Raw genomic sequence first — 27,892 nt, forward strand, 5'->3', positions numbered from 1 at the left:
ACACTCCTCATCACTGAGCTAATGCATTTTATCTCCCAGCCAGGGCAGGTCAGCTGTGTCAGCTCCGCTGTTAGTGTGCAAATTGTTGATCAGGGTAAGATGATGACATGAGTCCAGAAACTTAATATGAAAATCTGAAAGAAAAACTGCTTTTACAAGAAGGAAACAAACACAGACTAATAATTTAAAAATCTTAAATCCAAACCAGATATTCCTGACGTAAAGGTTGGTGAATGTCAGAGTGACAACCAGATACGTGTGGGCTTTTTTGTATGCTGTACCCCATCCACATTTACACCTTCTTTTTTAAATCTAAGTGGAGAAGGGAAGGAATGTGTACTTTTCAGCAGTACAGCTTATTTTATGTCTACCTTCCACAAGTAGCTGTATTTACTAAATAGTTTGAGAATAATAATAACCTTTGCCACAATATTTGAAGTTTTGTTGTGAAGATTGAGTTCTAGAAAATGAAACTCAGCAGTAAAACCACTTTCTGATATCTTCTCTGAGTCTGAACTTGTTATTCAGCAGGTTTATTTTTCTGCCAGTGATTTAAAACCAGGTGCTACAGCATATTAGAATATAGACCTTTTGATGGAATAAATGCAAATCAAACATGAAAGCGTAGCTGGCGCCTCTGAGTATAAAATATTATATTGCTGTTAAACTGGCTATAGATACTAGAACAAAACATGTGTGACAGTGAAAAAGGTCCTTAGGCAATGGAGATGGCACCATGTCAAAGGGAGAATAAAACCATCTTTCTGTTTCACATGGTTATTGATCACTGAGGCAAAATTTCTGTAAATAAAATACGTTGACTTCATCAGCCTCTCCTGCCCTATCTTTTCCAAGCAGGCCACTGACATCTTTCAAAAGCATGTGGTTTGCCACTTGAAAACTATGTAAGGCTTCAAAGGAAAAGTCTTGGGAAGCAGTATTAGAAAACACCTGAACTGCCCCTCCCACCCCTCCCTCCCCAAAGTGTCAATTTTCAAGAGCAGTAAGATATATACTGCATAGCTTTTCAATTAAGTTTTGATGATTGAGCTGTTTTGTTACATTTTTTAATTTAGATAAGTTTATATGAATTTAGATAAGATTATATGTGGGGTACCTTTGAACAAAGACGTAACTTTTGACTTTAAATCTGGCTTAATGGTATGAGTTCGCTGTCTCAAGAAGGTAGTGATTGTCTTATTGCCTACTTGGTGCCTTGATATAAAATACCACTCTTTAAAAAACCCATTTAATTATCATTTTATTGTATTTCTTTTTGTAGGGTGCTAGAGTCAGGACTAGCCATTAATATGTATCCAGTTTGCACATGAATATGGTGCACGAAGAGTGAATTAATATATATTAAGAGGGGGAATAGCTAGAGAAGGAGAAAGGCAGGGAGGGGGGTGGGTGAGGCTGAGTGAGACAGAGACAGAAATCACTTTCAGAGACCAGAACCAGCAGGGTTCCTGGTCCAGAGAACTTACGGGGACCAGGGATGGGTCTTCTCTCCTGAAATGGATAAAATAGAAGGAAACAAAAGTCCCTGGAAGGCAAATTCAATCCCCTAAACTGAGGATGTGGCTTTAAGATGTTTATTTTAAAATGTTCAGATTTTAACAGGCCTCTGAAAGTCACACAGATTTAAACTGTGTTTCATCATCAGACATACCACTGAAATTTTTGTGGTCAATTAACAGGTGATATTACCAGAGGGGAAGTTTTAGAGGTACTTTTTTTACCCTAAGCAAAACAGAAATGTTGACATAAGGTATCTTTTATATTCTTTTTTACCAGATAATTAAAAAAAAATGTTGTTGGTATATCTTATTAAAAAATAATTCAAAGTACATTCACATTTTATATTCTTTAAACAAATAAAAATCATAAAATAATTCTAAAGATTAATGATGAAGTGGAAGTTAAAGGCTATTTCCTAGTTTTAATATATTTATATTTACTGAAAAAAATTTCAATTTCCTATAGCTCACTAGCTACTGTTTCATCCATACTTTTCAAACTATAAACCAATCTGTTTTCCACATCATTCATGAACACCATTGTAAAAAACCTTATGGGTTAAATTAATCATTAAGGAAAGAAGGAAGTTTAAATAAGCTGTTAAATAACAGTTGCCAAATATATTTTCAACAATTTAAATTATTAGCCATTTGGTCATATTCACAGATTCATGGTCAACAATAATGTTATGAGTTCTCTAATGAGATTACAGCTACTGTGGACCTCATCAAATTATATAATTACCATCCCAGGATTGAGGGTCTTCAAAATCCATTTGTTACAAACGTTGTGGTGTCATAAGCATACTTATTTGGTTTTATTGTATTTATGCTAGGTTGTGTACAAGGGTGTAATGGATATTTATTGTCTTTGAAGAGTGTGATTAGAGGGGCAGTATGTGAAAACAAGATGCATTTCCCTGTTTGTGCTAAAACTAGAAGCAGATTGAATTCACTAAATTTCAGTAGATGACATATAAATCAGAATTTTCTGACAAAACAATATGGGGTGAGTCTTCTAATAGCAATGACTTTATGGTCTCGATGAGTCATAAAACTCCCTCTGCAAAAGTGTGGTATTAATTAGACACCCAGAAATAATTCATTTTTGTATTGTCAGAAGGCTGCAAACAGGGCAAAAGGCAAAGTCAGGTCCAATGTCACCTAACAGCATAATACATTAGCAAGAATGAAAAAATAAATTTCCAATGTATACTAAGTTACAAGCAGTATGCACCTCTATATGCTGACTTGTTTTTACTGATGAAAGAGCAGAGAAACAACTAGAAAGTTATTATGTTGTTAGTGCTTGAATTCCCCTAAGATATCTAGCATTACAGAGCAAGGTTTGAACAAGGATGCCACCTGATCACATGAGATAGCTCATCTTCTCTGAATGAAAATATATAGTGAAGGTGTAGTCAGGGAATGTACTGTACCATCAGGGAAAGCCTCCCCAGAAAATTTTGTCAAATAGTTTGGTTTTAATTTATAGTGAACAATCAGAGCTCACTGGCTCTTTGAATTTCTTAGTCTTAACTATGCTGAAATGATCTGTTGCATGCAGAGGATTACTGGAACACAAATAATTTGGAGAGTTGCCTCAGAATTGTTTGGAAACTTTCTTTTTGGTCTTCAGATGTGCTGTTTTATTTTCATTTTAAGTTTTTTGTTCTCCAACTTAGCCACTTTCTTAAAAAAGGAGAGTCTATGTGTGCCTAATGCCAGTTGAATTATTTAAGCAAGCAAGTCTGAGCCCAGACATGAAAACTTAGGGAAAGAAACTGATAGTCCCCAATAGAAAATAGGAATTATAGCTGTTTTCTTTTCTATGACACACTTTCTCTTAGGTCCCAGTTTGGCAGAATACTGAGACCTAATTGAAGGCATTATTTCAATGAAAAAATAGTTCTAGTTTACTTCAGTGGGACTACTTCTGTACTAAGGAATCACATGGGTTTAAATATCTTACTGGATCAGCCTTTTAGGTTTTGGAATTTTCACTGGCTGGATGTGGACTTGCTATTGGGTCATTGTTTTTACTACCATGGCAATAAAATTTGAAACCTCTCTGAATAGACTGAGATGGGGAGTTCCAGACTAAAAATGGAAATGTGTGAGATTCAGTTATTGTTCATGCATTTTCCTCACACTCAAAGCTTAAATCTAGCAAGTAGTTATGCAGGCATTTTCCCTAGGCACACTTTTAACAGTGTATAGGCATTTGTATGGATGGTCCCAAGTCATCATGATTTTAGTGATGACTTAGTTCTATAAACTAAGAATGAACACTTTCTACTGAAAGAAAAAAGCATCTGGAAACTCTGGACTCATTTTGGTGATGTGGAATACTTTGCATAGGGTAGTAACTTTCTTAGCACAGATTCACATTAGACACTCCTTCCAATAGCAGTGGGTGCTGGATTTCCTTTGTCTCTTGGTTATGGCTCAGACATAAAGCTACATATGAGCACACTACTGATCAGCTGAGCGTTTGTTGGTAGCTGTGCATGTACTCCAGCTTGAAGTATAACGTGCTAGCTGAAACCTCTTTCCCTGAGCCAGTCGTGTTCAGCTGAGGCAGAGTAAATCTCAAAGCTGTAATAACATAATCATGTGCAAGAGTCCTTTTAAATAGAAATTTGGTACTCTTCTTGAAGAAGTTTTTGGGTTTTGTAGTTCAAGAAGGAAGGACAACAGTTCCTTGTTTTTCATCAGAGTGTAATAGGTTGGGCAGAAAACATCTGCTTATCTGAAAAGCATCTTTTCAATGGTCTCTTTTGGCAAGATGTTTTAATGGCAGGGTATCCTTTTGGTTTTCAGCTGTCTCATTCAAAGAAGCAGCCCTGCATGTCAAAGTTCCTTAATGTAGCTGGTATTAAAAGACATTATATGCTGGCTGTGCTTTGAGCAGAGTGGCTGGACAGAACAATCTCCAGAGGTGCCTTCCAACCTTAAGAGTTCTCTGAATCTGTGAGTCAAAACTTAAATTTCAGTCACCTTGAAGGTGGGGCTACCAGTCATGTTCAGGCATTGATTTCTTTGTTACAAAACACTGAAGGCTGCCCTTGCTGTATGATGAGGACTTACAGGACTGTTGTGCACTGTGTATTTCTCTTATTGGTGTTTAGTGCAGCATGAGTTCACTAATGCACAGCCAAGAAGACACTGACCATCCAACTCTGCCAGTAGCAAAACACAGCCATATGCTAACAATCTCAGCATACAGGCAACAGACAGCAGTCACAAATAGTAACTGAATAATACATAATCCATCACATCCAGGCTAAAGAACCAGATTTAATAGCGTAGTTGGATTTTATAAGCACTTGAAATAGCACTTGGTTAGTAAACCCCAGTAAAACAGAGCTTTCACAGTAATACAATATATATGTATATATTACACAGCTAATCATGTCTGAATTTGTTTTGAACAATCAGTTAGTATTTACTGATTGTAGAGTCCAATAGCTGTATGGTTAAATTCATAACCAGAAAACTTAATCTGAGCTGTCATTTTAAGTTTCTCATTCAAAGTGCCTCTCACTCAACAGCCTAGCAAAGCCAAAAAAAAAAGAAATAAAAAGTCCAATATATACAAGAGGTATATTTTAAAAATATCAAAGTTGCAGAAACACATATATTGAATGAGATTGTTTGGTTTCATTCTAGTGATTATTCTCAGTGAAAAAAGCACATAATATTTCTTGTCATTTAAGCAGGAGTCACAATTCAGAGCCTGACAGTTCATTGAATTTGTTTCTGTATCTATGGAAAAGAGAGAAATGGCATTTCAGAGAAAGACTGGGTAATGTACTCAAACAAAACATCAGGAGTACAGTATCCCTTCCTACCAGTTTACTTTGCCAAAAACTTTATGATATTTGAATAGTGTACAGTGTGGGGAGGGAAAGGAGACATAAAATTTCCACATAAAGCTTTCTCTAATGGGCTGTCAGTGACATGAAACTCAAATGTACGTGTGTGCAATTGTTGCAAGAGTACAGAGAGTGTTGTCTTGCAGTACTTGTCTTCAGTTTCCAGTGGGAAAAATTACTAGTTAGTTATTGCTAGTAAAACTGGTTTGCTGTGTGATGTCTGAAATCAGGATCCTTCTGAATCCTGTGCAAAGTGAGGAGCAGAAGGCTCCTGCAGTCTCCTGAATGAAATTGAATCCTTCACATCATTTAGGTGGTGAACACAGGTTATAATATAGCCCAATTGCCTTAAGTGGTTAACATTAATGATATTCGGCTTTGTTATGGACATAGAATCCAAAAATTTAATGAAGTACTTAAAATATGGCAGGTCTGGACTCTAATTTTGGTTGTACTTTTGGCTGCAAGGTAAATGTAGCAGTTTAGATACCATTCAGGAATGTTTCAGTTGCAGAAAGTTTGGTGAGCTGAGACAGAAATGATCTTGACTGGCTATTTATCTTGGTTCTTTCACACAGTGTGATGTTTCCAGTGTATAAATATCTTTTCACTGTGAGACTACTGCTCAATTATTAGAGCTGTAGTGGAGGGAAACAGTCACTTTGTGAATGAAAAGAAACATGCAGCCGGACTGCCCAAATACATGTCCAAATGTATATCCAGTCACCCAAATACTGAGCTTCTATATACTTATGTATATATGGCAAATGTGTTTTATGTCATGTTGTATTGAATCCAATTGTTCCATTAAAAACTTTGAACATAATATACTTGTTAAAATAAGCTCTTTTCAATGTTTTTGTGCATCATTTTAAATGGAATAGCCAATAGAATTTTCTCATTGCAAGGGACATGATTAATGCCCTGCAAGATTAGAAGAACCTGCCTGGTGAGCTGACTTTCTGTTTGATTTTTTACATCTCTCTCCGGGCTCAGGAGCCTTTTACGAGTTCAATTAAACATCTTTTCTTTCAATGTAAAATACATTTTCTTATACATTAATGCTCCATCTGGAAGCCCTGTGTTTCTGGAAGAACTGGTTTTGGACATTCAAATATTCAAGAAGAAATAATATGTCAGAAAACCTGTGAAGTTAAACTGTATTTTGAAAACAAAATTAAGTTATATAATCAGATTTGTCAGTATAATGCATTTCCATCTGAATTAGCATTGCTCCAGAGGTCTATTCTGCACAACAAACTGTAGCAGTTTGTATGTTCATCAGACATTGAGTGGCATAAATCCTTTTTCAAGTATTTTAAATCTGTTCTTTATAGTAAGATGTCCTAACATGTCATATGTGGAGATAAGGTAAGGCCAAAAACCCACTTCAGTGCTTAACAACAGCCTTAGGTAAAGCAATCCAGGATATGCTGTGATGGCTGCCTGTTCCTAAAAGCACCTAAAATAAGATGCTGCATCCTACCTGTGGGCCTATCTGCTAGTATGTATATATATGAGATATATGCTGAAGAATTCAGACCACAAGACATTCCTTTTAGGCTTACAGTTGACACCACTAAAAACTTGATATGTAGGAGAAATGCTGCAATTTCTTATTTAAAATACTATCTATATCTATCCTTAAGTGGCTAATAAAACAGTGTGAAACTTGTCTCCCACTTGTTCTTTCAGAGAAACTATGTGTTTTTGTTGTCAAAACAAGATGTTCCTGGCCATTTCTCTGCTCTAGACTGGAAGTTAATTCTCCTGGAGCAATTACTAACCAAATAAGTATCAAAAATACTATAGCTATGAGATGTAATGGATGACTGACTGCCAGTCTTAATACTCTTTTTGTTACTAACTGAAATATGTAATTTATATTCTATTCTACTTTTTGCAGAAATTGTACTCAGGTAGTTCTCAAAAGATGTTTCCCCATCAAGAAATAATTTTCTGAATATTAATAGTGTAAAAAACCCTGCAGAACACTAGACAAGTTATATGGAAGGTTTAATAACCACTTTAAACTATAATCTTTAGTTAATTATTGTAAGTATAGGCCTGCTAATCACGATGCAAAAATGTGCATAGCTGCTAGCAAAGCCACTGTAAGAATATTAACTTGATGTTTGCACAATTTGAAATGAAATTTGAGTTGATTCTGTGAAAGGTGGAGAAAATCATAGACAAATAATTTAAATTTCCCTATTTGAAAGATGATTTTAAAGTCAATATCTACTTTCATGACCTCAGAGCAATGAGGAAAGGAAATGCAGGGAAAATGTAAGATGTTTTATTTAGTAGATACTCCACCTGCCATGCATCCTTTTGTGGCTGTCAGTGTGGGTGAATTGTTGGCCTAGCATTGCATAGTTCTACCAAGGATGGTTGGGTTTTTCTCAGGAGTTGGACTTTGAGGATTCTTATGGGTCCCTTCCAACTCAGGATATTCTATGATTCCGTGATTCTATGATTTATTGTAAGGCTTTTATTAAGTGGATCCTATAATGTATCTATAATTGATTCATCCTTGACTGCATTTGTTTTCTTAGAGGAGGCTTTTGAATGTCAGCAACATTTGCCTGAAATCTGGAAAGCTTGGTTTTCTGACAGCCAGGGAAAGTGAGTGGCAGAAACCGTCTCTGTGGACACGTCTTAAAAGCACCTTTATTCTTCTAGGAGTTAAGGAAAGTGTATGTCCTCCAGAGGAAAACCAAGATTCTTGTAATGTGGAAATATCATCTTCTTTCTCTATTCTTCTTGTAATATGTTACTGTATTTTTACATTTCCTTAAAATGTTCCAGAATTCTAGGGATGAGGTAGACCAAATGTTCTTCCCATTCTTTACCAGCACCCACGCATGTTTGAACTACAGTTTACGTTTGAAGGGAAAGTATTGAAGGATGCAAGAATGAGATCTTTTGAGAAATTGTATAGAAGTCTCTATTTTGGAACTACATCATATCCAAAACCCTAGGAAAAAAATGCTTTCAAAATTAGTAATTGAAGATACTGAAAGCAGAAGATGGATTGTATTATGAAGAGGAGATGGCTTCACATTTATTGCTGTATTGCATACTAAGAAATGCCTCATAGAAGCTCCTAGTACTCTGTTTATAGAGTTTATATACACGTATTTCCAGAGTTGTTCCTGTATCTCTCTACCTTTTGGGGCAGGCACATACTTTGACATTTTTTATTTGTCTAAGATTTAAGATTTACAGTCTGGACAGGACTCTGAACCATCCTTGTTTTAATTCTAAAGAAGAGTAGGACTAAAAACTCTTAACTAATACCATCACAGTTACAGAAAAAGGTGATGTAGTAATAGATCTGCTCTGAACATAAGTGTTCCCAGAGTGAGCTACTTTGCTACTTTGATCACTGATTCTCTTTAGGTAGGAGCCTGCATTTGATTATAATAACTGATACATTGATTGTGGCCTCATTCACTGGTGTAACTGAGCTAGGAATAAAAAGTCCTCTGAATTTTAAAAGTTACCATTTAGACATTATTGTAGCTTTAAGATAGTGATGTATTTGAAGCAAGTAACTATTCCTGTTCATTTTAAGATCTCTTTTTGACTTAAAACAAGATTAAGAAAATAATCTTGAAATAGCCCAAACCAGTTTTGTAAGAGAATATTTACCTGATATACATACCAAGACTATACTAATATGAATTGTTAACAACTCAAATTTTGCACCATTAAAACATATAAAGAAAAAAACCCCAAACATTTGTATATAAATACAACACACTTTTTATATGAATAACTCAAAAGTATAGTTTGAGTGATTTAATAAATGAGATTATTTTATCACTTTCCCAAAAAATGAACATATAAAGCAATCATTTGCTATTTATAAGCAATGCATTATTGAATACAATGGCATCTTAAACTTTAAGAAGTGCTTTTTTTAAACACTGAGAAGTGCTAAATGATTTGGCCAGGCAGTTGTATTTTGTCATTAGGGAATTAGATGACACAAAAATCCTTACTGGATTAGGATGACTCTGTCTGTAGAGTCACTATATTTTGATGTTAATTTCATTTATATGGTAGATCAGGCCTTGAAATTACATAATTCCAGATTTCAGAATGACTACTGCTGTGTGACAATTCACCCAATTCCTTCATTCTTACATGAAAATTACTCAAGAAATAAGTACTTCTAACTTGAAAATAATGATATTCCCGCTTTTTTTAATACAATGATAGCACATATGGGATTTTGAAAAATTATTTTCTTAAAGATAAGCAAAATTGTCAATTAAGGGATATTTAAACAATTTCTGGCATCTAATTTTAATTAAGTTTAATACAGACTTATTTTTAGTCTAAAGAAATCCTCAGTCATCTTGGTAGACCAAGTGATTTGTAAGAAATACAAATGATGTGCATTATTCAGCAAAAGAGGTTTAATGTGTTGAACTTTCGCAGGCCACAAGCATTTGGAGTTTAGTATAGAGCTGAGTTTGTGGCATATTTGGTGCTATCATGAGTAAGATGTAGTCAGCTCATAAATGATCTGCAATAATTCTTTTAGTTCTCCATTATCTTTCAGTGCTCCTTCCAATGATAAACTTCAACAAGCTCCTCATTAGATCCCTTTATAAAATGTGATAATTTTCTTCTAGAATTTCACCTTGAAAGAGCCTTTTAGCTTGATTCAGCAAAGCATTTCTTCAGCTGCCTAAGAGAAAATAGTTGCACTGGCTGTTCTCTTTCTTCACCTGAACACTTTAGATTTTAATGGTTTTTTTTTGTTGTTTATAACCATTTGGAATAATTACGAGTTTATCCCAGAGTTAAACAATTTAATGGTATTTATATCAGATGTTCTTCATAAATCATTATGTGCCTAAGATAAGCACATTAACAAAAATAAAGGTATTTTAGAGTACTCAGACTGATACATTTATTGAAATTATGTCAGACCATGCTGTTTAATTTAAATTATGCATAGGTTTTCCTCTCTACTGTTCATCTCCCTGTAGTTTATCAGATTTCTTTTTTTCCAGCTCATATTCTACTGTCCATCTTTAACATAATCCTTTCATTTTCAGCTGTGCTATTTAACAGCATGTGAATACTTATGTCAGAAAATACACAATTGACTTAATGCACATACACATATTTCCTTAAAATTAAATATTTTTTTCTCTTGTTGTTAGTTATATTATCCCAAACAGTTTTTGAGGATATTGATTTTTACGCCAGAATTTTCCCAGAAGTTAGCTGATTTTAGTATTTGAGCACTCTTTGTTTTTCTCTTGTAAAAAATACCTAATTTACCACTTTTCCAAGAAAAAAAGACTTTTAAAATTATTCTTGAAAATGCCACGTAATTATTACCTTATATTTCTCTAACCAAGAATACTCTACAGAGGATTTTGATGTGCATGTTTCATCACCATATTTATCACAATAACTCGAGTATTAGAACAATAAAATAGTAACACTTCTGATACTCCTTTGAAGTTTCAAATTGTTAGTGCTGTAGAAACAGTGCTGTGAGCTGATGCCAACATATGTTTTCTGGAAACATTTATAGTAATAATACAGCTTCAGCAGAGATGGTAATGATATAAGCAGGGCAAAGGAAATACCAGAAATGCAGCAGATGCAATTGATTATATGCCTTGGAGAATATCCCAATTATATATTTTAGGTCCTGTCAATGTAAATCAAAAGGAGGTGATATTGTCAGTAAGATGTATCACAGTCAAAATAATATGCAGTGACAGCAGTCTCCCCATGCTGATAGAACAGATCATGATTTTTGAAATGAAGAAAACATCCGTAGCATAGCCGAGGTCTTATAAACCAGAGGAAAATAATCTGATTTAAACATCTGAATCATTGTGAGCTGTGATCAAATTTATGCTGAAAGTTCATATGAATGATAGGGCCATATCAACTTTATTTGAAGCTGATAGGGCTGCTTTACTTTGAGCTGACTAGTGTGTTTGAACTTGATCTATGTTTTATTCCTGCCCTAAATGTTTGCAGCTTTCATTATTTCTCAGGCTTGTAAATCTGGAAGCTGAGCACGGTTTTTGAGGAATGAATAGCCAGCAAAGGCAAGCATACAAGTCTTGATTTAGAAGACAGTTCTCAAATTTCCTGTGATGGTTAAGTATGGCATAGGCCTGAAAAAAAGCTTTTCTTGTATTTTATTAATTCAGATCTGCAAAGAGTTATTTTACCAGTTTTGGAATGAATATTTTAAGCACACAAGTAAAATATTACCTGCTTTAAAAAGCTTTCTCACTCTTCATTATGAATAAATGTTAATATTGTATTCTAAAGAATTCTGTGCTAAGAATTGGAGCTAAGTTTGCCTTTTGTAATATGGAAATTCTCGCAGTGGCTCCTGAAATTCCCTTAAGAATAGAATTAGCCTTACAAGTTTGTGTAAAGATAAGAGTAATAGAAAATTGTTAAGGTATTCTATAACTAAAACATATTTAATGTTTCGTATTTTGTATCATCATTTATTGGAAATTTATTGGAAATATTATATGGACATTTATATCAAAAGGTATTTTCTTTGAATAAACAGCAAAAATAAAAATTGTTATTTGTCTAGTAATGATGACATATAATGTGCTGGAAAATAGATTTTTTTTAAACTTAATTAGTTAAAAATAGATAATTAGATAATGAAAAGGCTGGGTTCCAATTTATTACTTTTTTTTTTGTTGTTGTTAACAAACTGTGTCTTACAAGCAGTAGCAAGGGACAGACCACATTCTGACACTGTGTAGTTAAATTGAAGCTTTTCTGCTTGTTACCAAACTGAAAACTTGGAGATCAGTGAGGAAATCCACTTGTGGCCAGGTATCAGTAGAGATGGATGTGCAATTTTCTTTGCCACCTGGTGAAAGACATCACAGCTCCCTAGGTTTCAAGTGGGCTATGCAGTTTTGAGTAGCTGACATGACACTAATGTATGGATCAGTAATCAACAGACAGTTTTTATAACTCGTCTACAGTGATTGATTGAGTGACTTTCCTTCAGGTAATCTCAATGCTTTCAAAAGACTGTGCTGGATGGATTGTAAAAACACCCAGAAAATGCCACTTTTAAAAGTCGTTGAGGGAATGTGCACTTTCTGATTCAGAAGGAAATCTTTCATGGAAAAAGAGGCAAAAAGATGTGTCAGGTTGTGGATAGCTTTCCCATCTGAGATTGCATATTTTGTGAATTTGGCCAAATTCTGATGTCAGTTATGCCACAATAATCTCCTGTCTATCAAGCATTTTTACACACCCTGCCACTTCATTTCATTTCACCTTAACAGAGTGTAGAATACTTGCAGCACTTATTGCATCATACACTAAACTTTGATTTATACAGATTTTTCAGGATTTCGTCTCTTCTTTTCCCCTAAAATTGCTTATACCATGTGCAGAGTGCTGAAGGAAAATCCCCGTTAAAAAAAAAAAACCTTGATTTTATTATTGAATCATGAGATTGAGCTCCAAAGATTTACAAGCCTCTCAGCTAACTCATGTCCAAATGATCCTTCATACCTTTATTTTATTCCCCCTGCACACCTTGAAATGCAATTGCCAGGTATATTCTCATAGTGGAATAATTCATCAGGTTTCACGGTGAAGTCATAAGAGCAGGTGTCAATTTACAAGGAGTCTCTTCAGGTTCCTTCAGCATTTCCAAAATAACCAAATGCAGCAATTTCATACTGTGTAACGAATTCAGCACAGTGGTGCTTTTTCGTATCAGTGCTAGATGTGGCCCCAGTTAGGTAGCAAGCAGAATTCCCTCTGATACTGCATGTTTTTCATTAAAGGACAGCTGACACATATTAATTTCTTGCTTAACTGTGACACTGACCACAAAAGGCTGCAGCAATCAATTTATCCATTCTGCTGAACTCAGATAATAAGATACTCAGGTCGCCCTGCTGCTGCCAGTCATTTCTGTATGGTAACTTTCTGGACACATTGCTCTCTCCACAAAGATGTCTTTGTTGCTCAAGTTTTAAGATTTAAATCTAATTTTTTTCTGAATTCCCCAAAATTCCAGGTCATGAAAGCAGTGTTTTACAATAAAAGACTTTTTATTTCATATGGATCAGGCTATTAGCCTTTAGTGATAACAAAACTCAAAACAAAAGTAGTCATGCTCTTCCTAAATATTAGAACTATGCTTTTTTTTTCAAGGATAGAAACTCTCATAGTTATCACTGACTTACCATGGCCTCATTTTTTTCTACTCTGTTGTTGTTAAACCCGATCATGCTACCTAAGGATATATCTAATTTTATGATATACAGTAGATGAGTGTTTTAGGTGTAAAATCCGTCTATTGTTCTCCAACATCTTCCAAGGAAACCAGAGGATATGAATAGGGTTTCCTTTTGATGACATCACACTGGAAGATGTGTTCCAGGTGTGCACTATTTCAGAAGCTAATTTTCTTCAGTTATAGGACCAGCCTCAATCCCACAAAGTAAAATCCCTGAATATTTACAAACCTTATTACTGAATATTCAACATACAGGTCTCTTCCTAGAGAGCTGTTTCTTTTTAATTTTCTTGTGATATAATTTCCTGATCCTTCAGGGGATGATAGGATGGATGGATGGATGGATGGACAGATGGAACTCTGCTTTTAAAAATAAAATCTCAGTTCGAGTCTTGAAGAAAAAGATTCACTAGTCCTACACTATTATCTCTTAATTATTAACATAAGTTTGGGAACTGATACTCCTATAGAATCAATGGGAATTCATTTTCCTTACACAAGAATAAAATTTGCCTTTTTTTCCATCTCTAAATTGGGGATCATCTTTTTCTGTCTTATAAATATCATAATCTGGGAATTAATCACAAGATTTTAATGTGCCTTGGTATAGACTTGGTAAAGTCTCGGTTTTTTGAAGTATCTGGCACGGCAGCCTATTAATTCCATTTGAATTCATAACATTCAAAGGCAGCTGTGAGCCTTTGGGACAGTTTTTGATCCTGGAATCACTCTTTAGTGATTCAATTTCTTTGCAGAAGTTATGGCCAGCCTGCTCCCAGAGTTGGTGGGATATATATCCCTTCTCCATGACATTGAGCAAAAAGGTGTGTGATGGTATCATGTGCAGTGGTGCTGTATTGGATGTTTGAACAACTGGCTCAGTCGACTTGAGGGATGCTAGCTGTGTGTTGATGCAGCAGTGAAATATTGCCTACTGAAAAACTTAAGTATCCTTGTCTTTCTTAAAAGCAAAGATCTTTGATAAGAGATAAGATTAAAATATATTAATCTAATAGCTCTTATGTTATTACTGTTTGCAAATAAGGACATATAATTACACAAGATGTATTTCAGATTCTTATACATAATTGATTTAACTACATGGACATCTTTTTGAATTATGATATAAAATTAAAACTATGTGTAATCCTACTAATATATCAGAATTACAGCAGAAAAAAATGTGCATTCATCAGATAAGAAAACCATCCATGTAAGCTGGCAAAAATGGCTTCATTATGATTCATGATGAATCATATAATTAATTATGAACAGTATACAATACTACTTGTAATAATTCATTATGAATAGTAGTGGAACTATTTTTCATTATTTAAACAATGTGCAGAAAAAGAACTGTATAATGCATTTGAAACTTGATAAAACTGAAAAATCTGGAAGTTAAAAACCTGTACATATCTATATGTATCAATGAATGCATCAAGGTCTGCATAATATCTGCTGGTGGTAACACCTCCCTCTTTTTGGCTCTGTGTTTTCCAATGTGTCATATGTCCATATCAAGGGTAAATGTTATCTGAGTTACAGTAAATTTTATTATTTTCTTCTTAGAAGCCAAACAAAATTTTATGGCAAAGTTATTTAACATAGATTTTTAAATACCTTCATAAGAACGTTCTTTGAAGACCTTTTAAAATTGGTAGTGTATTTCTTCCTCATATTACAAATAAAGCATTCTTTGCTAACTTAAGTTTAAATTATACAAATGACAAGCGATTACAGACATGAAAGAAATACCCAAATGCTATAAGATTATTTAAACTGCAAAAATGAATATAAAAGAGTTATTATTGTTACTAAATTTTCCTAAACATTGGTAAAAGCAAGTAAATTCTTGGTGTTGAGAGACAAAAATTACCATGGTTTCTTGAATTACTATGGTACCATCATCTATCCGCCCAAATACTTCTAAAAGATTTAAGACTGACAGAAACTGTGTCTTCTATACACAAAGCAAAGTGCTGCTAATGTGTCCCACATGGAAAACATTTAATCTTTTTCTGACATGAAAAGATCATGTACAGGATTTTGAAAGATTGCTATTTACTTTAGTTCTCCTTCATGAGAGTTCTTTGAGCAGTTGGAGTTGCAAGACATGCTGTACACCAAGCTACTGAAAACCAAGTCAGATAACAGTGTCCGAGTTGGATATTCCAAGAAAAGCGATACATACTCACAGATTCTTGCTCCTGTGAATTTGTTCTCATTCAAATGCTAGACCTAGTAGAGTTGAAGGATTATCATCTTATCAGTTTTCCAAGACAAGCAAATTATGATGTTTTTCAACAGTTGAACCTACCAGCTTCAAATTATACAATGAAGACTCATTCCATAAAAAAATATATGAGCTGCTGGCTCTGATAAGACTCAACAAATAATAGCTCTGCAAGGCTGAACTCTTTAAATTATAAGTGCTTCTGGAAAGGATAATTCCTGGCATCTTGTGAGTCACTAAGAGAATTAAAGATCCATATAAGAGCCTTGTGAAGGAAATTAAAATATTTTATTAAGTGCTGAAATTTTGAACTGCATATTGTGAGGAACTATCTTTTGCTGGAAAGTTAAAGAGCAGTTTGGTAATCTCTCAGAACAAATCTTCACTCATATCATCACTGTTTATAATGTTTGTAAGAGACCTGGGTTAAGAATTTCTGGTCCACTATTAAAGGGCCAAGGAAAAGCTTTGTTGTAAAACATTGTAAGCAGAGATCTAAATCTATGGCATCATGAAATGCAACTTTGACTGCCTTAAAAAATTCAGTTGTGTTATTTATTTTTTCATCTTTTCATAGTCGTTAACAGAAGTAATGACATCAGAGTTAGGCATGCCCTGGAATGTATGGCAGAATGAGAAACTCATGTCTTCTACATGGCTGCTAACTGCTGGAAATGCCTTATGTCTCTGCCATTACTGTTTTATGTCCAAGTTAATAAGGGACCATAAGTTAACATGAAATTGGGTTTCCTATTCTTAACTTGTGAAGATATAGAACTGCAATTACCAGAAATTTTGAAAAAATCCAAGGAAGTATGATAATAGCTATGAACTGCAGGCAGCTAAGGGAAGTGCTGAAGTTTGTTACAGTTCTGATGCCTATTCTGAAGGTCTGGTAGGATTTACCATTCACCAAGAAGAAAAAAAATTAATTGAGTAATGATTCATAGGAAAAGCATTCTAGTCTTGGGAAGGAGCAAAGCAGACAAGCTGACTATACTACACATTCATGAGTACTGTCTGATGTAAAAGAATAAGGAATCTATTTGTCTAGAGAAATACAAGAGGAAAATGTGAGATCTGTGGGACTGCATTTAAGAAGTTCTTAAGAATAAGTTTTACTGATTTGATGAGTCTCTTACATTTTTGACTAAGGGAGAGTTTATAATATGAAAAATAAAATAAGCTGTTAGTCATTCCTATGTTCTTTTCTAAGCATTATTTTAGAACAAATTCTTGGAGAAATTGTGAGTAGCTGCATGATTGCTTGGAAAACTAAAAGTTAGAATAGGTAAGGATTGGATCTGATTTCTGAAGTGTTGCCTGTAACATGTAAGGGTAAATATGTTATGGACATGCTCTCTGCAATAGAAGCATTTATGAAACAGACTAAATAAGAAGGGAGTTCCATAAAATGTGTGGATTTACCCTTGGCTTACATTTTATTACACTCCTTCTGGGAATGTGAATGGAATTCCAGATGCACCTTTATTCCATTTCTTTAATACAACTTCTACTTGAATTTCTCATCCTTATAGTCAGAAAGCATGTACCTATAGAAAATAACAGCAGCAAAATAGGTTATTCAATTTACTTGTTCACTGATGCATTCTAGCTGAGTTGCTCTAGAACCAAATTGCTGCCTGCTGTTTTGTACTTTGTGTAAAGCTTATAGAAAGCTTTTAAGTGAGTTGTTCAAACCTTTCTTAGATCTGATTCTGAGTTTCCTTTTACTTTGCTCTACTTCAACTAGTCATAAAGAAATTTCTTATTCTATTTGTCTGCTAAGGTTGAATTTCTGGAAAAAATAGAGAGTGTGATCTAGTATTTTACAGCTTTTTAGTTCAGGATAAGTGGAAAGAAAAAAAAAGAACAAAACTCAGCATCAGGATCATAAGAGACTGGGACTGATATAGTATCATTGCAATGAACAGTCAACTATCAAGTTGTTTTCTTAGACCACGAAGCCCAGGAAAAATTACAATTCAGTGCATTCCCAGGAGTCCTATCACCAGATACCAGAGAAGAGACCAGTACCTTGTTCTCCACTTCCCCTCCTTGGGAAGCTGGAGAGAGCCATGAGATCATCCCTCCTGTTCTCCAAACCTGACAAGCCCAAAATTCCCAGCTCCTCCTCACAGGACATTCATTTCAGCCCTTTCATCAGCTGGTCTTCATGCCTTTTTCTGGATGTGGTGAAGGACCTTCACATCCTCAAGCTGTGGGTCCCAGAACTGCACACAGTGCTCAAGGAGAGGCTGCACCATCATTGAGTACAGAAGGATAACCACCTCTTTTGTCCAGCTGGTCATGCCATATTCCATGCACTGCAGGATATAATTTGATGCCTGGGCTGCCAGGGCTCACTGCTGAATATCTCCAGGAATTAAATTAGTATTTTCTTCATCCTCTGAACATTGTAACAGGCTTCCTCAGCTTTAAGATGTCATGGAGATAATTACTTTAAAGATACTTTTTCTGAAAGTGCTTAATAACCAGGACATTTTTGACAAATGACAGAAAAAAAAAAAAAAAAAGGAGTAAGATTAATATAATAAATGTATGAATATTTTCATAATTGGAAAATTATGAATAAATGACATGATTTTGATGCCAAAATCGGTCAGGTAAAAACTTTTTAACACCATTTTGAGTATTAGAAAGCAGGCATTCTTTATTGCAGCACGCTGGGCACTCAAAGGATCTTTCCTCTAATCAAGTGCCCCGAGTGTCGGGTAAACAAAGTTTTTATCATACACACTGATTACATATTCATTAGCTCTCCCTGCTCACTTATGTGTATGGATTACTTTATTTTACCTAATCACACCCCTTATCAGAAGTCCTTATTTGGTCTTTTGGGGTCTTCTTCAGTAGTCTTCAATATCTGGTGTCCCAGTATTTCAGGTGGCTGTTCCTTCACCCCTACTTTTGAGTCACCTCAACATCATTGTTTTGCATGACTCCTGCTTTGTCTGCCATATCTAAATCCACAATGTTGAGATGGCATCCTGCTTGCATTTTGCATTACTTTTGTTTTGTCAGCCTTACCCACATCTTCAAGGCTATATTTGTTTCATTTTATTTGGTAAGAGTGTTGTTCTGTTCTACTGTCCTTATCAGTTTTATAACTAATCTTATTTTGAAGTTGTATGATGTGACAGAAATCTCAAATACTAGGTTTCAGTCTCCTAAGGAAAGCTTGATGTTAGGAATTGAAACCAAAACCATTTGTAATTCTCAACTAAAGTAGGCATTTAAAATATATTAAATAAGAATAATTTATAAAATTATTATTAGTTTTTACTTTCTGAAGTGCAATCTTTATGAATAACCCGTAATTAAAATCTCATAAAGCTTTAGGCTGTAATTCAGTCTGAAACATTAGCTGAAAAAGTTCTGAGTCATTATCAGCCTGAATTGAAGATAAACATAACCACCTCTTTTTTTTTTTTTTTTTTAATAATACTTGTGGCTAGGCTAAGGTGAAGAAAGAAAAAGATGCAGCTGGAGTAGGACTGAAAGGTAAAAGAAAATGTGGGATTCAGGGAAACTTTGTTTTGAGAAGTTCTAAACTAAGGGGGGATAGAGGTCCTTGTGTAAGGCTCGGGCTTTATTTAAGGCTAGAGTTAGGTTGAGGGAAAAAGAAAGGCCAGAACTGTGGATGGAGTGGGGCTGCAAAGGCTCTGTCAAAGGAAAGAAAGGATGGAGAGAATTTTGCTGTCAGCAAAAGGCTGTGAGGCCTTTCATAAGGCTTGTTCTTAAATAATGTTTTCAATTATACTCATAATTTCTTATACATATCCTATAATTTCCATCTAAGGAAGAATCATTTAAATTGTCCTGTCTGAACTTCCTGCCTGAAGTTACTGCAGCTTCAATTAGGTCAGTGACTAACATTCAAATGAAAATATGCCAGTCTTTCTTTTCAAAAATTAACAGAGGTACATCCTAATTTCCCATGTTTCAAAAAAAAGTCCAAGACATAATTCTTTACCTAATATGGGTTTTTCATGCAAGTTTGTTCTGTTTCCTGGGAGGTTATATGTCTTTTAGTGGAGTAAAAGTCCCATGACTTGCTTACTTGGTAAGGAGTTTTGAAGAGCCAAGTGGAGTACACCAGACTTGCAGTCAAACTTTCATTAGCTGTTTTTGTACTATTGTATCATCTCAAGCATGTTAGCTTGAAACAGTTAATGAAAATAAATGCTAATAAATGCTAGTTTTTTAAACTAAATTCAGATATTGTAATGTTATCTGAATAAAGGCTAAGCAAATTGCACAAAGATATGACAGGGATCAGAGGCACAATGAAAACCAGGAGATTACTATGGGATATTTAGGTGACAGGTTGAAGGCAGAGAAAATAATGACTCAAGCAAGACTTGGGTGGAACAACTTTTTGAAATTAGAAGGAAATAGAATTCTGTGGCCACATATAAGCAGCTGCTGGTTGTTAATAGCTGTTTCTGTCTGAGTCTGTGGCTTCATCATCATAATATGTTCTATACACTTACTAAATACTATTTTTGACTATCATGTGTGTGTGAGCTCAGCCTCTCTGGTAACTGGTCCGGGGGACAAGGAAAAGCAAGAGCTTCACATCCACAGGGCTGGGACAGAAGAAATCCTACAGGTTCTGTAGTCAACCAAATTTAATTGCCTTAGGTAAGTTAAATTATATGGTGTTCTTCATATACTATGTTGTAAGTAAATAACACAGCATGCTCATTCTTTTTTCAGTGTTGATCATCATTTATGTGATGCTGCAAATTTTCATCTTAGTATTTTCACTTCAGTCTCTGAACTACAGGGAAAAAGCACTGAAGGTATGCATATTCATCTTCATGATAGTTCTCAGGTTACTCACTGTTAATTCTAGCATGTGTGTGGTAAATATTTCACTCTCTTGTGTTTTGATTTGTCTCTTAAAGGATGTGCCATTCAGGGATATTCTGTGCCTTATGGTGACAATATGCATATCTCGCTTAAAGCAGATATTGGAGTATGACAGACTTGAGACAGAAACAGCTTGTGACTCAGCTTCTGCTCTAGGAGATTACTGCTAAATAAATGTTGAGACTAAAAAAATAAAAATAAAATCCCAGACAGGAGTTAGTTTATATTTTAATGAAATTTGATATTGCTGCTTTCGTAACTATTATTATGTAAAAGAAACAATAATTAGGCTAGGAGTCTTTGCAGATATATTTCTAAAACTAAGAAAAATATACAAAATAAATGAAGTTAATTTTATATTTTCTGAATTCTCTCTTTCATTATAATTCCTGACTTCTTCACCTACCCCCAGATGGAATTCCATAAGTATCTATATAGGAGCACTGGGACTGTAGAACAGTGTAAATCAATGGCTGATATTTGTGAGAGTCATCTGGAATTAGTTACACAGACCTCTCTTCTTTCATAACTCTGATACACAGCTATTTGTATAAACCCTCTCTTAAAAGTAATTTCTGTGCAGAAGTAGGGGCTATATTTTCAGATGAAGGAGTTTTGAAGGAGTGCACTGAGCATTGGCCTCAAAATCCAGAATTTCATGTCCAGTGTCTTTGCTTACTTGATTCTGGACATGCCTTGGCCATTTCATCCAGGCAAATTTGATATTGCCTGGCGAAGTATGTAAACATCTTGCCAGCTGTTTTTTATTTGTTTCTTTGCCTTAATTATCCCTCATTAGAATAACATGGTTATCATTTGGCATGATTTCTTAACCTCTCCTCTTTGCAGATGAGTGTTTATATTAAGCCATCTTTCCCTTCCTCCTGCTTTATTTCTTTCTCATCCATTGCAGAATTTAATGTCATTAAGTCAAAGTACTACAACTATCCAGACTATGTCTCTGCAAAGACATGGTAAGATGTTAGGAATTAATTCCAAGTATATCACAAACCTATATGAGAGCATAGACATCTGTCATCTTGACTTTGAGTGCATAACTCTCTTGAATTCCATGAAACCAAGCTTATTTATACCTGCTGCAGATCTGCCTTAAATAGTCAAGATGTAATCAAGTTTATTCTTATGGATATTAATTGCTAACTGTGTTAGTTTCTTTCTTTGAGTTTTCCTAAACATAATGCAAGCAAGAATTACTGTTTGATGACATAAAAAAGCAAGTTCAAAGTTCCTGGCCACAGACTTTTGCCAGTAGATGAATTAGCCTAGATCTGCACCAAAGCAGTCTGTTAGCATCCTTGCTGTGCTCTGTCAATACTCTGCTCATTGGAAGCATGCTTGCCAAAGTACTCAAATATTGATGAGGAACATGTTAAATAGAAAGAAAGAATAAATTGGAATTCACTTTGTGACACTGTATTTGTGTATCTATGTATATGTACATGTTTTTCCATATTTTAATATATATGCCATTTCAAATGAAATCTGACAACAGAATCTTGTCAAAAATCTTCAAAGTCTAAAATCAGGCTCAGAATAAGTGAGTCTTCTAAGAAGTTTCACTACATGAACAAGTTAGTCAGACTGGTAATATATAATAGGTGTCTACTTTAATATTGATATCATAGAATCATAGAACTTTTGGTTTGAAATACCCTCTAGGATCATCCAGTCTGACCATTAATCTAACAGTGCCAGGTCCACCACTAAACCATGTCCCCAGGTGCCACATCTATACATTTTTTTGAGTACTTTCAGGGATGGTGATTCTACCACATCCCTGGACAGTCAGTTCCCATGCTCAGACAACCATTTTGATTAAGAATTTTTCCCTAATATCCAATATAAACTTCCCATGGAACAATTGGGGGCTGTTTCCTCTTATCCTATCTCTTGTTACCTGGGAGAAGAGGCTTCCCCTCACCTTGCTACAACCTTCTTTCTTATCACAGAGTGATAAGGTCTCCCTTTAACTTCTTTTCTCCAGGGTAAACACCCCCAGCTCCCTCAGCTGCTCCTCATCAGACTTGTGCTCCAGACCCTTCACCAGCTCCATTGCTCTTCTCTGGAAATGCTCCAGCACCTCAAAGTCTTCCTTGAAGTGAGAGGTCCAAAACTGAACACAGGACTCAAGGTGGGGCCTCACCAGGGCCAAGTAAAGCGGGCCAATCACACCCTTAGTACTGGACACTGTAGTGTCCTAGACACTATTTTTTGATGTCACCCAGGAGGCTGTTGGCCCTCTTGGCCACCTGGGCACACTGTTGGCACACCCAGGTCCTTTTGTCCCGTGCAGCTTTCTAGCCCCTCTTCCCCAGTCCTGTAGTGCTGCGTTGGGGTCATTGTGATCCAGTTGTGGGACCTGAGACTTAAGTGTAGCTGCAGCCTCTTCCCAAATTCTTCCCAAGAAAGATTTCCAGAGAAGTTCTTCCTCATCAGAGTATCTACTCTATGCAGTAACATATATGTTTTCATAACTGCATTTTCTCTGATCTATGCAAATGCTTCTGGGCTGGATCACTGGCTCTGAAAGAAGTTTCTATTATCTGCTACCTATTATATATGTGTTATAGTGACATTACACTTTATACCAGACTCTGGTATAAATCTATACTAATTTTCTGTTTCATCTCACTTTCCCTGGACCTATAAGTTAAAACCAGCTAATAACTATCTTTTTAATGAGAGTTTAGTGGCAAGAAAGAGCTGTTTTACAACTGGATTTAGTGTTGTCATGGTTACACAGTTGGCAGATGTTATCTTTTTAAATCTTTTTAGGTTTTTTTTTTTCTCTAATAAATTATAAAAATTAAAATTCATTAATTTAAATGATTTTTTAAACAGAGTTTAGGGAAAAAAGAGAAAACTTTTTCAAATCCTAAATATCACGTGAAGCTTGTTTTGCATCTTCTGTAACTGCCATTTAATATTATGTGTAATTAGGGCACCATTCAGTAAAATCACATTATTTAAATTTATTTTCTTCAGTGCTGAAAGATTTTGTTCTCACAGTGGGCTGAAGGACTTAGGGAACACTTGGCAGCAACTGCTCCTAGTGGTACTTGCAGGATGAATGTAGTGAATGCAGATGTCACGTACTCTTCAAGGGGTAACATTAAAATCACATTTGCTTTCCAGGGCATCTTAATCTTGTAGAAGCAAGACAGTTGCTATAAACTGATGTAAGAAATATTCACAGTGGAGCAACTACACAAGCTTAAACTAGTAGTTTTTAGAAATGTAAAACTGAAATTGAATAATGATCATGTTACCAGCCTTCTAACTTATTACGTTGCTCAGAGAAAACACTGATTATATCTTTATGTCTTATTTATTTGCTTTCTGAAGTGCACAGTTATGCACTCCATTGAACGTAATTGCAAGCCTTCTTTTAAGAGTGAAGAACCTGCAATGATCACCAACCATATGAAGTTCAACAAGGGCAAGTGTCAGATTCTTCACCTGGGATGGGGTAACTCTGGATGTATGGAAAGATCTGGGAATGAGATGCTGGAAAGCAGAACCGCAGAAAGGGCCTTGGGGGATCCTGGTCAATGGTGAGGTGAACATGAGTCAGCAGTGCCCTGGCAGCCAGGAGGGCCAACCCTGTCCTGGGGGGCATCAGGCACAGCATCGCCAGCCGGGCAAGGGAGGGGATTGTCCCACTCTGCTCTGCACTGGGGCAGCCTCACCTCAAGTTCTGGGGGCAATTTTGGGAACCAAAATATAAAACAGACATTAGGCTCTTAGAGGGCATCCAAAGGAGTGCCATGAAGGTGGTGAAGGCTTTGAGGGGAAGCCACATGAGGAGGAGCTGAGGTCACTTGGGCTGTTCAGCCTGGAGGAGGGGAGACTGAGGGGAGACCTCGCTGCAGTTTTGACTTGGTCTTGAGGGAAGAGGAGACTCTGATCTCTTCTCTGTAGTGCCCAGTGACAGGACCTCAGGGAATGGCTTGAAGTTGTGTCAGGGGAGGTTTAGGTTGGATATTAGGAAATGGTTCTTCACCCAGAGGGTGGTTGGGCACTGGAACAGGCTCCCCAGAGAAGTGGTCACAGCACCAGCCTGACAGAGTTCAAGAAACACTTGGCAATGATCTCTGGCACATGGTGGGACTTTTGAGGATTATGCTGTGCAGGGCCAGGAGTTGGACTCGATGATCCTTGAGGGTCCCTTCCAACTCAGCACATTCTGTGACTCTGTGTGTGTGTGTGCCATAAAACTTGAATCAATCAGTGATTCTTATGAATCCTGACTTCTTGGTTCAGATGACTTTGATGATTGCCAAGTATTCTTGCTAATACCCAGGAAAAAAGCACAATATTACAAATTCAGCTACCATTAACCTCTACTGTTATGGCTGAGATACATACTTCAAGTGAAAAAAATGGAAGACAGCTTTTTTGTTCTTTCTTAAGTCTTCATGATAATTGTGAATGGGTTTCCAAGCTGAGGGTATAGTTCTGCTTTCTTCTTGCTGATATTGCTTTTATTTTCAGATCTTTTAACCTAATGAGTTGAGATTTGATGCGTTGAGTGAGTTGATGAGTGAGGAATCTCCATGAATTGATGAGTGAGGAATCTCCATGAATTTGGACTACATATCTTCGCAAAATAGTGCAGGACCAGACTGACATGGCCAGAGTTAAAAAATGTCTCCATATAATGTTCTAATGTGAATCATTTAGACTGTCTTAAAGATCAGACCTAGTTATTTGTAACCTTCAGACTTTTTCACGAGCAAGCATTATCTCCTACTAACTGTTTGTAGAAAAGGCACAGTCTTAATCATAGTCTACATGTGTAAACATATTTGGCTGGGTGAGAGTGCTGATCTTAATTTTTTAAGGAGAAGCCACAATTCGTTCCTATGACAAAGTAGCATGCACTGCCTTAGCATGTTATGACAAGGGTGGTGAAAGCCCTGTTAGCTTCCTTTAAAAACCCATGCTTAGTTATCACCATAATTATAATATTGGATTTCTTGATTGAGTTTTAACAGAAGACATACTTCTGAGAGCTCCCACAGCTAAATTGTATGTGCTCCCAACCTTTCCTTGTATGTAACCATGAAAATTTATGTATATTTTTTGAATCATTTGTTCTTTCCTGTCTATTTCTACCCAGAAACTTTGGAAATTTTTGACCTCAGAATCTGTGGCATAATTGTAAAAAGAATTGTTCAAATCCCTCATCTAACAAGGGCAGAAGTTCTAAAGAGAAAGAAAACATACTTGAATTATAACAAAAATAAATTCACAATCAATGTTTTTGCCACATTTACTTACAAAATTCCTTAAAGGTTCATTGCCATGGTACAATACAGGAAAAATATCCCACGGAGATAAGTGAATGCCTTGACATGAGCCTTTTGTATTGTAACTCGAATATTTTTATTGTTAAATAATTAAAAATGTTGTATATAATCTATTTTTAATGGACACATCAACCTTTTGTATGTGTATGTATTTATCAACCAAGGCCAAATGCTTGGAAAATTAGACACATGCATACATTTTGCAGATATTTATGTTAGTTGTAAGTCAAGACTGAAATAACTTCTCCTCCTTCAATTGTCATGCGGTGTGTTTAGAATGTAAATTAAAACCAGCCAATTGTGTCTTTCCCTTAAGTTCACCCGAAGGTTAGAAATGAAACTGTCTCTAAACAGACATGGAGTATGGATATTAAACCAGATGGCTCTGTTAGCGACCATGGAAAAAATCTATTACTGGCAAGACATTAATGTGCACACATTTGCAGTGCCTCAACAAAATTTTTCATTATATTATTCCAGAGCTGATCTTTTCTGAATTAAATTTTACATGTATTTTTAGTTGGAAAATCATAAAGGATTGCCTGCATTTATTTGGAGACAGGAACCTTGCTTTATTCCTAGTTTTGTCCAGAAAGCAAACTGCACCCTGGGCAGCATCAAAAGATGAGTGACTAGCAGGTCAAGCGAGGTGATTCCTCCCCTCTACTCTGATCTCATGAGATCTTACCTGGAGTGTTGTGTCCAGGTTGGGCATCCCACCAAAAGAAAGACATGCTCCTGTTGGAAAGAGTGCAGAAGAGAACTGCTAAGTTGATCACAGAGCTGGAACACCTCTCCTATGAAGACAGGCTGAGAACTGATGTTCAGTCTGGTGAAGAGGAGGCTCTGGGGAGACATTAGTGCACTTTCCAGTACCTAAAGGAGGCCTAACAGAGACCCGGAGAGGGGCTTGTTGCAAAGGCATGTAGTGACAGGACAAGGGGGAATGGACTTAAGTTGAAGGATGGTAGGTTTAGATTAGATATTAGTAAGAAATTCTTTACTGTGAGCATGGTGAGGCACTGCTACAGGCTGACCAGAGAGGCTGTGGACTACCCATCCTGAGATATGTTCAAGACCAGGCTGGATGGGGCTCTAAGCAACTAGGTCTAGTGGAAGGTTTCCTGCCAGGAACAGGGGATTGGAGCTGGATCATAAGATGATCATAAGATCCTTTCCAACCCCAACCATTCTATAATTCTATGACTCTATGAACATCCAGAGGCTCTCTCCATGTACCTGAAGGAAGAAAACCACTCTAATTCCATTAGGTTTGCCTGGTAGAAAGCTTGGTCTGCAATCTCCAACAGCAGAGGACCAATACTCTTCCATGCTTGTCCCTGACACTGCAGTGTTGTGACTGTGTCCAGGACTGCCTCAGCTTTTGCCTCTTAGACTCAAGCAAATACTGGTCGCTTCTTGGCTGTTGGTTGGTGCTCAGATCAACAGGGGTTTGAAATGGCAAAGACCAATATTGGTCTTGACACAACAGAGGAAGGAGTCACAAGGAGAGCCTTGTATTACCTCAAGTGTTCTATGGGAAAGTAGAAAGAGTGAAAATCTAAAAAATACCAATCTCTTTCCAGCACTTGTCCTGCTATTCTAAGGGTTTCTTTATTCTGTTCTGTTAACTTAATTTTTCTTTGCAAGTTGACAAGTATTATCAGAAAATGCTTTGGAAAAGGATACAAAGTCCTGAAGAAGAGAATTAATCTATACCTTGAATTCCTGGGATGAGT

This window comes from Aphelocoma coerulescens, chromosome 1A, assembly GCF_041296385.1.
Source record: "Aphelocoma coerulescens isolate FSJ_1873_10779 chromosome 1A, UR_Acoe_1.0, whole genome shotgun sequence".
Taxonomy (NCBI): domain Eukaryota; kingdom Metazoa; phylum Chordata; class Aves; order Passeriformes; family Corvidae; genus Aphelocoma; species Aphelocoma coerulescens.